Source organism: Coenobita brevimanus, chromosome 52 (genome assembly GCF_032717465.1).
Source record: "Coenobita brevimanus isolate Jiangsu-jjx chromosome 52, ASM3271746v2, whole genome shotgun sequence".
Lineage (NCBI taxonomy): Eukaryota > Metazoa > Arthropoda > Malacostraca > Decapoda > Coenobitidae > Coenobita > Coenobita brevimanus.
In genome coordinates this window covers 22,673,261-22,690,740 of record NC_137005.1, presented here as the reverse complement: position 1 = coordinate 22,690,740, position 17,480 = coordinate 22,673,261, and the positions used below count along the sequence as shown (strand labels likewise).

Genomic DNA, 17,480 nt, shown 5'->3' with positions numbered 1-17,480 from the left:
AAGGCTAGGACTTAAAACTTCTGCATTCTGATTATTTAGATGTTTAATGCTATCTTTAGATGCCTGGGATCCGTCAAGATTCACCATACAGTGTCCATTCCTTTCATATGCTTCCTGTACACTAACCTGAGGCTCAGCAGTGCAATATTTCACTACAGCCTCAATTTTCTCACTAATTATCTTCACATGGTCGACTACACGCTACAACTGGTTATCTGCATGCTGTCTGCACTCCATCACTATTCCGTCACCAGTCTTCGGCTGGTCATCTACATGCTTCAGCTGGTCATCTAGAAGTTATCTGACTTCCATCACGTTATTGCTTACCTCACACTTCTGCTGCCGTAGCTCACCATATACTTCCTCCTTCAATTGTTCTTGTTCTTCCTTCATTTCCCCCATGAAAGCATCTAGATGTCCTCGTATCCTCAGTTGTAATTCCCTCTGTTGCTCCTGTAATGCCTCTTGAAGCTATACCCTCTGTGCTTGCAATTGTTCTTTGATTTCTTCATTTTGTGCCTGTAATTGTTCTCCTCTGAGTTCATTCTATCCTTCATTCTGTGTCTGTAATTGTTCTTTGAGTTCTTTCTGTCCTTCATTCTGTGCCTGTAGCCCTTCATTCTGTGCTTGTAGTTGTATACTTTGTGCTTATAATTGTTCTTTAAGTTTTTTCTGTCCTTCGTTTTGTGCCTGTAGTTGTGCTTGTAATAGCTTCATAATTGCACCCAGCAATGCCTCGTCCTGCCTAGCGTGGCCTCTTGTCTGTACACCTTCTGCCTCCATGTCGAAGGTTAGACTCACTGCAGCCCTTAATAATCCACACTCCTGACACCAGTGTTACATCCCTGTCCCACACTGCCACAGGCTCCAACACCAGTAGTTCATTACAGGAAGGACGTTGCCTAGTGAGTTGTTCTGCATATGGTCAGCCTTTAGGTGTACAGTACACAAGATCAACTGAGGCATTGTAAATAAACACTGGCTTCTTAAGTTCACTGACTTTATTTTCCAAATAATTTTTACACTCAATGCTTTCAACTTCACTTCACTGTTCTCACAAGCACTGGAGCTATACAAACTTTACTAACTGCAGTTACACTTAATGCTTGACAACACTATTTTCACAAGTCCCAATGATATACAATCTTCAATAACACTTCACTGTTTGCCAACAACACTGTTTTCAGAAGTACCTAATATACAGACTTCACTGACACTACACTACACTCAAACTGAACTGAAAACTGACTGAACTTGCTCCAGTCTCTCCCCATCCTTATATAGCCTTACATTACACTAGGAACTTCCACATTTCTCCACAGTTCTGGTGTATTCCAGAGAGAGAGCATGGTTACAACAGTTACCAACTCGGAGACATCCAAAACATGTCAGAGTTTTCTTACATTACATAACACTGTAAATTATTTAGCATATAGACTTAAATTAAACTACATAATTTAACAAGCAATCACATAACTAAATCATTATATGGAAAAATGAGCACAAAAATTAATGCAAGACTTTTATGCTTACAAACAGCAGGCAAACTGGCAACTCTAACTCGTGCTGGAATTACCATAAACATCGGGAATCAGTGAGAAACTCTGAGACTGCCTAACTACCATATCCCGCTTCTTAACCCTGTCTTGCACGGATAAGTTAAGTTTTGTGGGACATGACGTGCCGGCTTTTCTCCCCTCCCCCCCACCCGCCGTGCACTCCAAAAATGTGTATTCTCGGCTTATTTTCACCACCCAAACATATTTATTTTGCCACAAAAAACACATATTCCTATTCGTCGATGTTTGTTCTACACGATAACCAAAAAAAAAAAACAATACATACATTAGGGCCGTGTGAATAAACATTCAAGAGCACACATCTCACTTCCCAACATCATAAGTCGAATGTTTACTAAACAATCGCTAAATGTTATGCAATCATTGGAAAGAGAATATTATTAGCTTTCTAATGCCGGAGGTCCCAGTTTGATACGAGGTATGGTGTTCGAGTAATAACCGAAAAAGTAAAACCCATTTCTGACAGACAACTGATTTTTTTATTCGGGGAGCTCTAGCATAAAACTTTGCTTGCTACTGTTATGGTTTTATTTTATCTTCCTATGCAGAATTTAACTGGCTTTCATTTGCACCCAAATGGTGATCTTATACCAGTAGTTTTTGGGAAAAATGCAAAAAATTATGGTGTACCCATGCCATGCCGTGACTGTAGGGCAGTTTCCTGCCTTCCTCTAAGCAACTGCACGTATTTCACCAATTCTTTGTACACTAGATATGCACACTATATTCACACTATTCACTCACTATTATTATAGCTGAATACTCACATTTGGTGCAGGGTAGAGGCAGTGTAGTTGATTAGAAACAGTAGCACAATCTTTGTTGGGCCAACAACTGATGATGACCAAGACTGCTTCACAAACACCAAATTTCCTATTGCAAACACCAAATCTAATCACAGCAGTGCCCAAACACTATACACAAGCACTACAGGTATAGTGAAATATGTTGCATGGCCGGGATGGGGTAAGAGTTGAAATTTAAAGGGACAGAACCGTGCAGTACCTTCCCCACTCACAGCTCATTCGGTACTAAATAACCTGTCCGCTCTCTTGCTGGTATTGGTACCCACAGTTGCCAACTCATTACTTGTGATGAGGAACATGGAACCTATGACGCCTCCAAAAATGACACCGATCGGCCGAAAACTTTTCCTCTGGCAAAAGTTTGTATGCTTTAATGATGCCAAAACCATCAACAGGTATAGTTGCAGCCACACCCATATGACGACAAACGTGTCATCGTGCACTGAGGGGTTAACTCTAAATATGGTTGCGGATGATGCAAAAATACAAAGGAAAATTACTAACACATGTTCTTGCAGACAGCTACAAGAAGAATTAAATAAGCTTCATGAATAGAGTAATAAATGGCAAATAGAATTTAATGTGGACAAGTGTCATGTAATTAAGTTTGGTAAAAGTGAGCAAAGATCAGATTGGGATTATAAATTAGGAAGATGAATCCTACACATATCAGAAAGGGAGAAGAACCTAGGAGTGATTATCAATAACAGATTATCTCCGGCTGACCACATCAGTGAGAAGGTACATAACATGTATACACTGCTTGCTAATGTGAGAATAGCATTCACATAATATAAATGAAGACATGCTGAGAAAGACAGTATCATTCATCAGACCAACCTTGGAGTATGCATCAGTAGTCTGGAATCCTCATCTCAAAAAATGCATAGATAAGACTAAAAAAGTACAAAGGGCAGCTACAAGATGAGTACCATGCTTAAGGGATCCAAGCTATGAAGAAAGACTAGAAAAGCTGAATCTCTCAACACTACAGGGTAGAAGGAAAAGAGGAGATATGATTATGCTAAAAAAGTGCATCTCAGCAAAAGAGAAAATAGACATAAATGATTATATAACCTATGGGGAAGCATCATCAAGAGGACACTGCAAAAAACTACATAAAAAGAGAGGTGCGTAAGGAAATTCAGTTTCCCAAATAGGGCAATTTGTCAGTAAAATGCACTACCGAATGAAATAGTGTGTGCCAAACCAATTCATAAATTTAAGGACATGTATGATAAAAACGGTTTAATACACGGGACAGTACAAGCTTGTCTCATTCTTGTGAAGATATAGTTAGGTACAATTAGGTAAGAACACACACACACACACACACACACACACACACACACACACACACAGGGATTCATCGGAGGTAGACGTCCATCTTCGGCGCTCCGTACCAGACCAACACGGCCAGTGGCATTACCTAAATTAGTATCTTTGAATGAGTCAAGCTCTGTACCAGGTTAGACTAAATGATTTTTCATTATTAAAAGGAAAAGAAATAATAAGTTTAAATAAGACTGGTTCAAACAGAACAAAGAACCATGATGCGCTGAGTCAGCTGGGTTTGTTTAGACTACAGTAACACAGGGAAAGTGTACATACTCTGTAAGTACATACTCTGTTCATTTAGTATTACAAAATGGATACATACTTCAGTAAAACAAATTTGGAAAAGAAAAGGGATAAAAGTAAAAAGCAAAATGATGATTTCTACCAAGAACTAGTTGAAGTGGAGACTCACAATAGACTGGTTGAACGTGTACACAAACTAGAAATGGCTTTCAAAAATGAAATTGATGAAATAAAGAAGCAAATGCACTTGCAAAAGGAAGAGATAGAAAAACTAGGAAGGGAGGCCAATAAGAAAGACACAACCATCAGTGAACTAACAGTGGAATTGGGTACGCTTAGGAAGAAAGCGAGTGAAATGGCAAGTACAGTAGTCAATCACGAGAGTGTTATGGAAGAGTTAAAAAATAACACAGAGACAATTAGGCAAGCAAGCAGTCTTATGGACCAGAGGAGTGATATTGAGGGGAAGATAACACTGGTGAACGAAGCTGTGCAAAGCTACAAAAATGATGTAGAAACCACGTATGCTGAAATGGTGAAAGTAAAGAAAGACTTAGAAACAAGGGTGGAGGAAAAAAGCATTAAAAAGGAAGTGAAAAGAATAATCCAAAACAATCCAAAGTTAGTCAGAGATTCAGTAGAGATAAATAAATCAATAGTAATCACTGGTATAGAAGAGGAAGAAGTTAAAAACAAGATCATTAGAGACAAAAAGGAGATGGCAAATGTAATGAGCTTACTGAAAGAAGTATCAGAGGAAATCTGTAGTAAAGACATAGAGGAACACAAAAGATTAGGGAAATATGAGAAAAGCAAGACAAGACCTCTAAAGGTGACTTTCCAGAGTGTAAACACTGTGGAAGAGATACTAAAAAATGCAAAGAATCTTATGGAAAAAGAGGAGTTCAAAAATGTATGGATAAAGAGATGCCTAACACAAGAGGAACTGGAATTACTGAAAGAGAAAAGGGAGGAAGCAAAAACAAAAAAAAGGGAAGATCAGAAGAGGAGAAGAAGAAATTTTTTTACAAAGTAATAGGATTCCAGGTACGAAAGTGGTACACAAACAGGATGGAAGAAAAAGGAGGAAGGTAGTTGAACCATGTCATGACAAGTATATAAACAAGATGATAAAGTTGATGTACTCAAATGTGGATGGAATGGTATCTAAATTACTAGAGATGAATGATTATGTCAGAGAAAACGAACCACAAATAATATGCTTAACTGAGACAAAATTAACACCAAGGATATCCAATGACATACTAAACTTAGAGGAATACAATATATGGAGAAGAGACAGAAATTTAAAAAAAGGAGGAGGAATTATAATATTAACTAAGAAAAATCTAAAGTCAAGGAAATAAACCTAGATATACCATCACAAGTAGAACTGATTGCAGGAGAGATCGACACATCTGAAGGTAAGGTAATTGTAGCCAATATGTACATGCCACCCAGATCAAACACATGGGAAAGAGACGAATATGAGGACCTAGCAGAGAGTACAATTCAGAGTATAAGATCATTGCTACATAAAATGGAAGAGAAATCGGAAAGAATTATACTAACTGGGGACTTCAATACAAATATAAATTGGAATACTCTAGATATAAATAGCCAAGAAAGCTGTTGAGACCAAAAGCTCCTGGATCTCGTACAAGAGTTTTTCTTAACGCAACATGTGAGGGAAACCACCAGAAAAAGAGGACTTGATGTACCTTCAGTGCTAGATCTAATATTTACTAGGCAAGAAAATGACATTGACAGTTTAATATATCACCCTCCACTCGGCAAAAGCGATCATGCAGTACTGAATTATAACTTCAGGATAGCATATGACATAGTAAACAGCAATGACAGTTACAAAAAGAGCCTAAACTATAAAAAGGGAAATTATCAAGACCTAAAGATGTATTTCTTAGAAGTTGATTGGGAAAATGAGCTTAGAGGACAAGATTTAAATGCTATATATAAAAATTTTTGTGAATTTTATGAAATAAGAGTCCAGAAGTAAATCCCACAGCACAAAGAAGCAGATAAGAAAATACAGAAATGGTTCAATACAGAATGTAAAAAATCAAAAGAAAGAAGAGATTTGTTGTGGAATAGATACAGAAGACACAATAGTGAAAGGGCGTATAAAAATTACAAACAGGCAAGAAACGATTATACAAGAATAAGGAGGGAAGCCCAAAATCAGTTTGAGGAGGATATAATAAATAAAAGTAGTGATCAACCAAAGCTGTTTTACAGCTATATCAGAAGCAAAACAAAAGTAAAAGATATAATACAATCCATTACGGACGAGGGAATCACTTATACACAAGAGAAAGATATTTGTGAAGCACTAAATAAGAATTTCCAATTAGTTTTTACAGAAGAAAAAAAAAATTTGAGAGGGACTATGTGGAACACGCATGTCCACACATACTACCAGATATACAAATAGCAGAAAAAGTAATACAGGAGGAGTTAAGTAGATTAGACAGAGGAAAAGCAAGTGGTCCTGATGAAATTTCATGTTGGGTATTACGAAAATGTGCAAAGGAGTTAAGTAAACAATTATTTTTAATTTTCAAGAAATCCTTGAGTCAAGGGAAACTACCTGATATTTGGAAAAAAGCAAATATAGTCCTCTTATTCAAGAAAGGAAATAGACAAAATCCTCTCAACTACCGACCAGTATCACTGACCAGTGTTGTAAGCAAGGTATTAGAAAAACTTATAAGAAAATCTTGGGTAAATCATCTAGAAGAACACAGTATGATAACAGAAAGACAGTTTGGTTTCAGAAAAGGAAAATCATGTGTTACTAATCTGTTGAGCTACTATGACAGAGTAACAAACACAATACAGGAAAGGGAAGGATGGGTGGACAGTATCTATTTAGATTTCAAGAAAGCTTTTGACACAGTACCACACCAAAGACTTTTATGGAAACTGTACCATCAAGGAGGAATTCGAGGCAAACTGTTTTGTTGGATGCAAGACTTTCTCATAAAAAGAGAAATGAGGACAGTACTAAGAGGAAACTACTCATCATGGAAAGAAGTGACTAGTGGAGTACCACAGGGTTCGGTGCTGGCACCAATCATGTTTTTAGTATATATAAATGATATAAACAGTAACACTGGAAATGAGAGCTATCTGAATATGTTTGCAGATGATGCAAAAATACAAAGGAGAATTACTAGCACAGACTCTTGTAGGGAGCTACAAGAAGAATTAAATAAATTTCATGAATGGAGTAGTACATGGCAAATGGAATTCAATGTGGACAAGTGTCATGTAATCAAGTTTGGTAAAAGTGGAAAAAGACCTGATTGGGATTATAAGTTAGGAAATAAAACCCAATACACATCAGAAAGAGAGAAAGACCTAGATGTGATTATCAATAACAGACTATCTCCGGCTGACCACATCAGCGAGAAGGTACGGAACATGTATACACTGCTTGCAAATATGAGAATAGCATTCACATACATAAATGAAGACAGGCTAAGAAGGATAATAACATCATTCATTAGACCAACCCTGGAATATGCATCAGTAGTCTGGAGTCCTCATCTCAAAAAGCATATAGACAAGATTGAAAAAGTTCAAAGGGCCGGTACAAGATGGACACCAAGCTTAAGGGACCTAAGCTACGAAGAAAGACTAAATAAACTGAATCTACCAACACTACAGGAGAGAAGGAAAAGAGGTGAGATGATAATGCTATATAAGTGCATATCAGGAAAGGAGAAAATAGACATAAATGATTACTTAACATATGGAGAAGCATCAGCAAGAGGGCACTGCAAAAAACTGCATAAGAAGAGAGGTGATAAAGACGTAAGGAAATTCAGTTTCCCAAACAGAGCAATTGATCAATGGAATGCACTACCGAATGAAATAGTGTGTGCCAAAACAATTCACAAATTTAAGGATATATACCATAAATATGGTTTAAGACACGGGACAGTACGAGCTTGACTCATTCCTGTAAAGATACAATTAGGTAAGAACAATTAGGTAAGAACACACACACACACACACACACACACACACACACACACACACACACACACACACACACACACACACACACACACACACACACAGGCAGAGGTACCCGGCTTTGCCCGGGCCAAAAAGGCAAACGCTCTAATCCTGTTTATTCTAGTTCAATCTTTCTTTCTGTTCCAGAAAAACCATATACCTTTTAGGCTTCTGAAGAGGGATTGTAAGAGGTCCTGGAACTTTCTGTTTCAGCTTTCGCTTATTAACACACAGTATTTGTGCACACTTGTTTACTATTATCGGTGACTTCAAATGACCTCCGACCAGTGACATCGAATGAGCTCGGAGGTCAACCTCACATAGCCTATGGGGAGGCGATGGCTCAATTGGTAGAGAGGTGGCGTGCAGTCCTAACGGACCTGGGTTCAAATCCCGCTGGGGCATGGAACAGTTTAAGGATTTGAATTGAATAAATATCAGACTTTACTGATCTACCAGAAGACCCGCCGACATGTCGTAAAAATACCCCCACTAATACCAATACACCAGTCCTGTATGAGACAGCCTTAGCATGTAATCAGTATGGATGGTGGGTGTTAGCGCCGAAGTGGTGACATGTAGAGGTGTGGAGTACGTAGGAGGACTAATGGGCCTTGAAAGCAGGCTGTGAAGCCTATGCCTAGAGTTGGTCACATTAAAAAAAAAAAAAATGGACGTCATGTGAGCCTCCATGCCAAAAATTGGACTGCTGGGTCCAGTTGTTCCAGCGTGTCTTGCCAGTGACCTCAAATGACCTTACAGGTCAACCTCACATAGCCTATGTCGGAACTGGAGGTCATGTGAATCTCCATGCCAAAAATTGGGCTGCAGGGGTACCCGGTGTTGCCCGGGCCAAAAAGGTGAACACTACCGGTGACCTCAAATGACCCAGATCTGAATTTTGACCCCCATAAAATCATCCATGGGTCACCCTGATTCAGAATATATATGAGTCTGGGGATCTCTGGACCTTGGTTTTGGCATGACTGAAGTACAAACAAGCAAACAAACAAACAAGGCTATTTTATCTCTCTCTCTCTCTCTCTCTCTCTCTCTCTCTCTCTCTCTCTCTCTCTCTCTCTCTCTCTCTCTCTATATATATATATATATATATATATATATATATATATATATATATATATATATCCCACTGCTATCTGGCGCGTCCCCGGGTGGCGGATAGGGGAAGGTCTTGTATATATACGAGGTAACGTCTTAGACAGCGCGGACCATGGGACCCCCTATAGATATATAGGGCTCCACTGAATATAACGAATATGGTGGCACAAAAATTACATCTCACCAGAAATTATGTGGCAGGGAGGTGAGATTATTTGCCACAATCCTCCCAACCAAACATGAGTTCTATTGTAAATGATTTGACGGACGTTCCTGTTGGATCATCGTCTACTAAAGGTCCAACCGCACTGCCTCCTGTGCTTATGGGCAGTGTGCCACTGATAGTGAGTAGGTACTGTGTTGGAAAATTAGACTCTTGGATATTAAATAAATTGAAATCCATGAAGATCTATGCATACAATGTAAGAAGCCTCGCAGATGATTACAAACTTGATAACCTAATGACTGAACTGGAAAACATCAGCTGGGATATTGTAGGTTTGAGTGAGATCCACAGAAAAGAAGAAAAAGTAATTCAGCTCGAAGACAGCAACCACCTATTTTACTACAGAGGAAGGGATAATGAAAGACTTAGTGGTGTAGGATTTCTAATCAACAGAAATCTTGCAGACGACATTGTTAAATTCAGCAGTGTATCTGACAGAGCAGCATTTGTTGTCATTAGACTGTGCAAAAAATATACCCTGAAAGTAATACAGGTATATGCACCAACTTCTCAAAGCCCAGATGAAGAGATAGAAACATTCTATGATGACATCTCCCAGATTATGGAAGAAGAAAAGACAACATATACTATACTCATGGGAGACTTCAAAGCAAAAGTTGGGAAATCAAGAAATGGAGAAGCATATATGGGAAAATTTCGAATGGGAGAAAGGAATGAAAGAGGAAAAATGCTGGTAAATTTTGCTGAAATTTTTAACATGAGAATAATGAACATATTCTTCCACAAAAGAACAGGGAGAAAGTGAACCTGGAGAAGCCCAAATGGAGAAACAAAGAATGAGATCGACTTCATTATAGCAGATAAGAGTAACACGATCACAAATGTCAAAGTTATCAACAAAGTAAATATAGGCAGTGATCATAGAATGGTGGGTTGCACAGCCAGATTCAATTTCATAAGTGAAAGAAAGAAGATGATTAAAGATAAAAAGATATGCCCAATAATAGTAAACGAAAACAAAGCAGCCTTTCAGTTGGAAAGAAGGAACAGATTTCAGGCTCTAAGTAATGCTGAATGTGACATTGATGAGCTGAATGACAGACTAACAAAAGTGCTAAGAGAATCAGCGAAGGTACAGTAGTAGGAAAAACCTAATACAACCAAAGCTAAGAAATATTCAGAAAAGACACTCGAGCTTATGAAAAAACGAAAGGAAATGAAAGTAAAAACAAAGAGAGACAAAATAGAATGAGCGGGATTAAATAAGCTTATCAACAAAAGGTAAAAGAGAATAAAAAAGAAAGAGAAACATGGATCAGATGAAAGAAAGCATCAAAAATGGAAAAACTCTGAAACAGGTCCGAAGTAAAATGGCACTAGGAAAGCAACAAATGACATCACTGAAAGACAAAAACGGTGAAATCATTAAATGCCAAGATAAGATGGTGAAGAGAGTTGAAGTATTTTACAATGAACTGTATGCATCAGAGACAGTAGTACCAATAGCTAACTTTTCAGTTGACACAAGTGAAATACCTGAGGTAACACCAGACGAAGTAGAGTAAATGTTTGTCTTAAAAATATGAAAACAGGGAATGCTCCGGGAGAAGATGGAATACTAACAGGTTTACTGTTGGATGCAGGAGTAGAAGTACAAAATAGGCTTGCTCACTTGTTTACCCACTGAATGAAACAAGAAAATTCCCAAAACATGGTGTAATGCAATAGTTATTTTACACTACAAAAAAGGTGACTCAAAAAATCTTAGTAACTATCGACCCATTAGCTTATTATCAGTCATTTACAAACTCTTCACTAAAGTCCTTACGAACAGAATAACAACAATTTTGGAGGAAAACCAACCTCGTGAACAGGCAGGATTCCGAAGCGGATATTCGACCACAGATCATCTACATACAGTGAATCAGCTAATTGAGAAAACTGCAGAATATAATAAACACTGTGCTTAGGTTTTGTTGATTACGAAAAGGCTTTTGATTCAGTGGAGCACATAGCAATTATAAATTCATTGAGAGAACATTGTAAAACTGCTCGAAAACATATATAACGAGGGAACTGCTACAATTAAATTACATAAGGACTCGGAAAAAATTAAGATTGATAAGGGCGTGCGTCAGTGAGATACAATCTCATCAAAATTATTTACAGCATGCCAAGAAAGTATTTTCAGAAGGCTAGACTGGGAAAACAAAGGAGTTAACATAGGTGGAGAAAAGCTAAACCATTTAAGATTTGCAGATGACATTGTCCTAATCTCAGAAACAGCGGAGGCATTGGAAGAAATGTTAAATGACCTGAACAGGGAAAGTCTGAAATTAGGGCTGAAGATGAACCGGAGTAAAACTAAAGTAATGTTTAATCCACAAACACCAAAGAGCGTCATCAGAATAAGCGATGAAATTCTTGAAGAAGTTGAGGAGTACAACTACTTGGGACAAATACTAAAATTAACGAAAGATCATGATAGCGAAATAAAAAGACGCATTACAATTGGATGGAAAGCTTTCGGTAAACATAGAGACACTATGAAAAGTAGCTTGCCAGGATGTATGAAACGAAAAGTATATAACGAATGCATAATTCCAGCTATGACGAATGGTTGTGAGACGTGAAAACTAACAAAACCAATGGAAAATAAATTAATCCGTTCTCAGAGAGCAATGGAAAGGTCAATGTTGGGAATATCTTTAAGAGACAGGAAGAGATCAACTTGGGTGAGAGGGCAGACTAAAGTCAAAGATATTATAGAAGTTATAAAAGAACAGAAATGGAGGTGGGCAGGCAATATAGCAAGAATAAAGGATAACCGATGGAGCAGAGGCTGACTGACTGGACACCAAGAGATTGTATGCGTAGCAGAAAAAGGCCAGACAGGAGATGAAGAGATGAGATAGAGGAATTTGCAGGGAAAACGTGGCAAAGATTGGCTCAGTCAAGGAATTCGTGGAAAAGGTTGGGGGAGGCCTTTGTTCAGCAGTGCACTAGTTATGGCTGATGATGATGATGATGATATATATATATATATATATATATATATATATACACAGTAATCACTCTAATATCCAGACGCCCAATAACCGAACATCCCCACTACCCGGACCTAATCGTCCTGGGATCCAACATTCCCAAAATGGTCCAACCCCCCCCCAAAAAAAAAACGATTTTTTTTCCCGTCCGTAATTTGAACTTGCCGCACGTGCCACGGGAGAGCATTGTTTTGGCGCGTCATTCCTTCAACGTCCAATAGAGCGCTGCTGCATCCTCCCCACTTCCCGCCTGTCTCTCACCGCGAATGTACGCTCCTCGTAATGTTTGCCCACGTGATTGCTTTTGTGGTGGTGCCCTACCTGCTGCAGGGCCTCCTGCTGCTCTCGGGCCTCCTCTTAGTGTGTGTGATGATGGTCCCACCACCTGAGAAAAGGAAGAGAGTGGTGTTGACTCTGGAGAAGAAGAGGGAGATATTGGAGAAAGTGGATGCGGGTTGGTCTTCTTCCCGCATTCTTCGCGAGTACAACCTGGCCCGGTCTACTTTGTTCGATATCAAGAGGTCCCGAGACAAACTCATGCAGTATACGGCTGACTTCTCATCAAGAAGCAAATGCAACGTGGAAAGGAAGGTTATGTTTACCCCCAAGTTTGCAGAAATCGACCGATCCACGTTGATTTGGTATCGACTGCATGCAAAGTGTTGCTGGTGTGATGGTACGTGGAACGGAGCTGAAGGCTGCTGCTGAGAAGTTCACCAGGCTTCACGACGCCCTAGACTTCAAGGCATCCGAGGGTTGGCTTTTCGCGTTCAAGTTGCGACATGGCCTTACCAACTGTAAAGCACATGGCGAAGCATTGGACGCTAACGAGGATGGAGTTGACGACTTTCGGCACAAGGTGAAAGGCTTGATCGACAGGGAGGGCCTAACTCTCGGTCAAGTCTACAACGCTGACGAAACTGACCTATTCTATCGCTCGCTGCCAATGAACACTCTAGCCGAGGAGATGGAGAAGCGTGTACCTGGCCGCAAGCTTTCCAAGGAACGGATATCTGCTTTGTGTTGTGCCAGTGCTAATGGCATGCACCGGCTTAAGCCCGTTGTTGTTGGCCGTGCAAAGCAGCCTCGGTGCCTTCGTGGGGTGATGGATGTCCTTCCTGTCGTCTGGTACCATTCTTTGAAGGCATGGTTCACAGCTGTGATCTTCAAAGACTGCTTTCACCGTCACTTCGTCAAGGTCATCCATTACCAGACGAAGACACTGGGAATCTCGCGCGACCAGGTAAAGGCTCTCCTTCTACTCGACAATGAACCTGCCCACCCGTGTGACAAGGACTTGGTTGCTGAAAATGGCCGTATTAGGTGTATGTTTCTGCCACCTAATACGACTGCTCTCATTCAACCAATGGACCAAGGAGTGATCGTGGCAACAAAGCGCCTATACCGTCGGAAGTTCCTGGACGAGGTGATGGTTGTTCTCGAGGACGAGGACGAGCGCAGGGAGGGACGGGACACACGAGGCAAGCGGACTTTGGAAAACCTTCACCGCTACAACATCAAGTTTGCGCTGTACAACTGGGCTAGTGCATGGAAGGAAGTCCCTGTGAAAACTCTTGAAAATGATTGGTCTCGTCTGCTTCTCGGAACGGATGTGGAGTACGGTTTTCTAGGGTTTGACATGGATGACTTCCATGCACGGCTACGTACGCACGGTGACGATGTAGATGTGGACGATGTTCGTGAGTGGTTGGATGACGACGAGGGCAATCCTGGGTATCAGACGTTGTCTGATATCGAGATCGCGTCTTCAGTTGCTGGTGTTAGTACCGAACTTGAAGATTCCGACGCTGAAGATGACGATGATGCGGACTCCTCTCAGCAGGACACTACATCAGCCATCCCCAAACTGAGCGCACTCCGGGAACATCTAGAGTTCGTCCTAGACTACCTGGAACACCCAGACTGCGACAGGGAGATGGGGCTCTTGGGACTCATGGAGGAAATGCGTGCTTTCAGGCAGTGCATCATCAATCGTCAGAATCGTCGGTCATTGCGTCAATCAACCATTGACAGTTTTTTCAGGCCCGTGACCCCCGCTGTGCCCAGCCCTGGCTCCACTCCGTTGCCTCTCCAAGACAGGCCCTCATGCTCCGAGCCACAGCCCAGCACATCAGCCACGGCGGAGTCACCGCTTGACGTGAGTTTGCGGCTTTCTTCAGAGTCCTCTGCAGTGGGTACGCCATCACCACGACCCAGCGATGCACCCCTAGGTCGCCTGCCAGTGATACTCTCGGACTCTGACAGTGAATAAACAGCAAGAACTTCTCCACTAGACTACACGGGAATTTTGAGTGTTGTGCATTGAAAAAACCTGTTTGTTGTGTTAAGGATTTAAAGTTGTGAAAGAAATGACTCAATAGAAGAAAAATGTAACGTAAATAGACTTGTTTGTTTTGCCTTTGGAAAATTAAAAAAAATTGGGAAAAGTTAAAGTGCAACACTAAGTTACAATGGAGCATTATTTGGACAAAAGTGAACACTGTGAAGAGAACGGACTTCTGTGTGTTATTGACTAAGTTCAGTGCAAGACTTCAGGAACAGTGTACTGCAAGTGCTTCAGGAAATCGTTCTTACTGTCAGAGTCCGAGAGGAGGCGGTTATTCATCGAGGTGGCCAGGGACTTGCTGTAAGTAGCCAGAATGTTTCATACTGTACTTTTTTCCCTACTATACTTACCTCATTTCACTCTTTAATGTCCTTTATTGGTGTGAATAGGGTGTTAGTAGCTATGCATGTGCAGAAGGAATGTGTTTTTCTGAGTTAGGCTAGGGTAGGGTCCATAAGTACCAGAATGTTTATTAATGTATGAACATACTTCTAAACCCTCATTTTATGTTTCTTTTGCATTTATTTCAGTCATTTATGTGCCTTATTGGTGTGATTTGGGTCTTAAATAGGTGCTATGCATGTCCAGAGGGAGTTGTATAGGTGTTTCTCTGAGTTAGGGTCCATAAGTACAAGTCCATAAGCTGGGGCCCAATATCCGGACAAAACCAATAACCGGACCTACCTATGGCTCTATTACATCGGATATTGGAGTGATTACTGTATTTATATATATATATATATATATACCCCCGCCTTAATCACGCAAAGGTTGGCCGCAGACAAAAAGCCTCCAAGTAGCCCTGTCACTCACCATTTGATTGCCCTCCCCCCAACTCACTCCCCCCTCCCTCATATACCTCTCAACTTCATCCCTCCACTTCATCCCCGGTCTTCCCCTCCCTCTCTCTCCCTCCATCTCACCTACATACACGCTCTTTGTCGGTCTTTCATTCTCCATTCTCTCCACATGTCCAAACCACCTCAGTGTATTTCTCCTATTTATTTCAACCACATCCACATCCACCCCACAACGTTCCTTCACTTCTTCATTCGTCAACCTGTCCCTCCATGTCACTCCACATGCTCCTCTCAAGTAACTCATTTCCTCTGCTCTCACTCTTGACTTGCTCCCCTTTAGCAAGGTCCATGCCTCGCTTCCATGCGTCAGGGTAGGGATCTCATGTAGTGACTTCTTAACTTCCATACTCACCTCCCTATTTCTCATCACTGCTTTCAGTGAACCAACAACCTTCCTTTCCTGCTGTACTTTTGAAGCACTTCATCCCCAAAAGTTCCATCCTTACTCATCACACTACCCAAGTACTTGAACGCACTCACATTCTCCATATCCTCACCATCCAACCTCACTGTGCATTCTGTGACTTCATTCCTCTCAAAAACCATAAATTTACACTTGTTTACATTAACTTTCGGATTCCTCTTCCTACACACTGTCCCAAATTCATTCACCAGACCTTGCAACTCCCATTCATCTTCACGCAACAGTACTGTATCATCAGCAAACAGCAACACTGGAATCTTCCACATCTCACCCTCATTCATTAGAACCACCCCCACATCCACTGCCTTACCTTGCACCTCCTTTACAACCCCATCCATGTATATATTAAACAGCCATGGAGACATCACACATCCCTGTTTTAGTCCCACATTTAGTCATCTCTTCACAGCACTCAGTAATTTCCCCTCCACTCCATATATTATTAATACCTTCCACATACCTTGGCTATCTATTCTTTCAAAAGCTTCCTCCAAGTCCATATATATGTGTATATATATATATATATATATATATATATATATATGTACTTACATAGAGAGAAATAGAAAGACAGATAGAAATATTTGATGTAATTGATTTCTGCTAACGGTATCAGGCACAATCCGCTAATGCAGTGTGCAGCGACACTACGACCACCACCTCCAACATGATTAAAAAAAAAAATGTTTCCCACAACTCTACTCTCATTTCCATTCTTAAGCCTTTTATAAAATTCAGACTTTCTGCTTCATATATATTACTTCCATATATAGCATTCTTTAACTCTTGCATCCCTCTCCAAATAATTTCCTATTTTCAGAGTAGCTTTTATTCATTATTATTCCTTGATTATCATTCAGTCTCTCTCTCTCTCTCTCTCTCTCTCTCTCTCTCTCTCTCTCTCTCTCTCTCTCTCTCTCTCTCTCTCTCTCTCTCTCTCTCTCTCTCTCGCTCAATACCTGCCTCTCTATGTATTTATCTATATATCTCTCCTAGCCATTTCACATGTTTCTTACTCTCAGCAGACTCCATCCCTCTTTCATTCATTAAAAGTTGTTTAATCCATACACCCTATCCACCGGTGCTGGACAGGGACGCTTTCACAAGGTGGCACCGACATACTGCGTGGCTCTGCAGCTTGGTTATATAAATGTGTCTCTACTTCCTGCCTATCCCCCGAAAGGAAAATGGTGGACTTCGCGAGAAATCACTTCAGCCTGTGGTCCATCGTCATGCTAAGCTGAACTTGTAGGGCCACAACAACTCCATCCACTTTTGTTTTTAAATATTGCTCTTTCAACCTCCGCATCCCACCAAACTGTACCTTTCTTACAAGTTGTTGTCCTCCTGAGTCCACACACAGCTTTAGCATTCCTAACCAGACATTTCCTTGGAACTCCACAGGTTTACTAAATCAGCTTGATCCCATTTAAATGACCCTTACTCCACTATTTTTAGCTCATATCCATCTGTCATTCCTTTGTT

General features: G+C 40.4%; 1 protein-coding gene across 1 annotated transcript in view; it reads left to right on the top strand.

The window, feature by feature from the left end:
- Positions 1-17,480, top strand: part of LOC145400507 (patched-related protein 9-like) — a 524,238-nt gene that overhangs the window by 291,858 nt on the left and 214,900 nt on the right. The window lies entirely within an intron of this gene.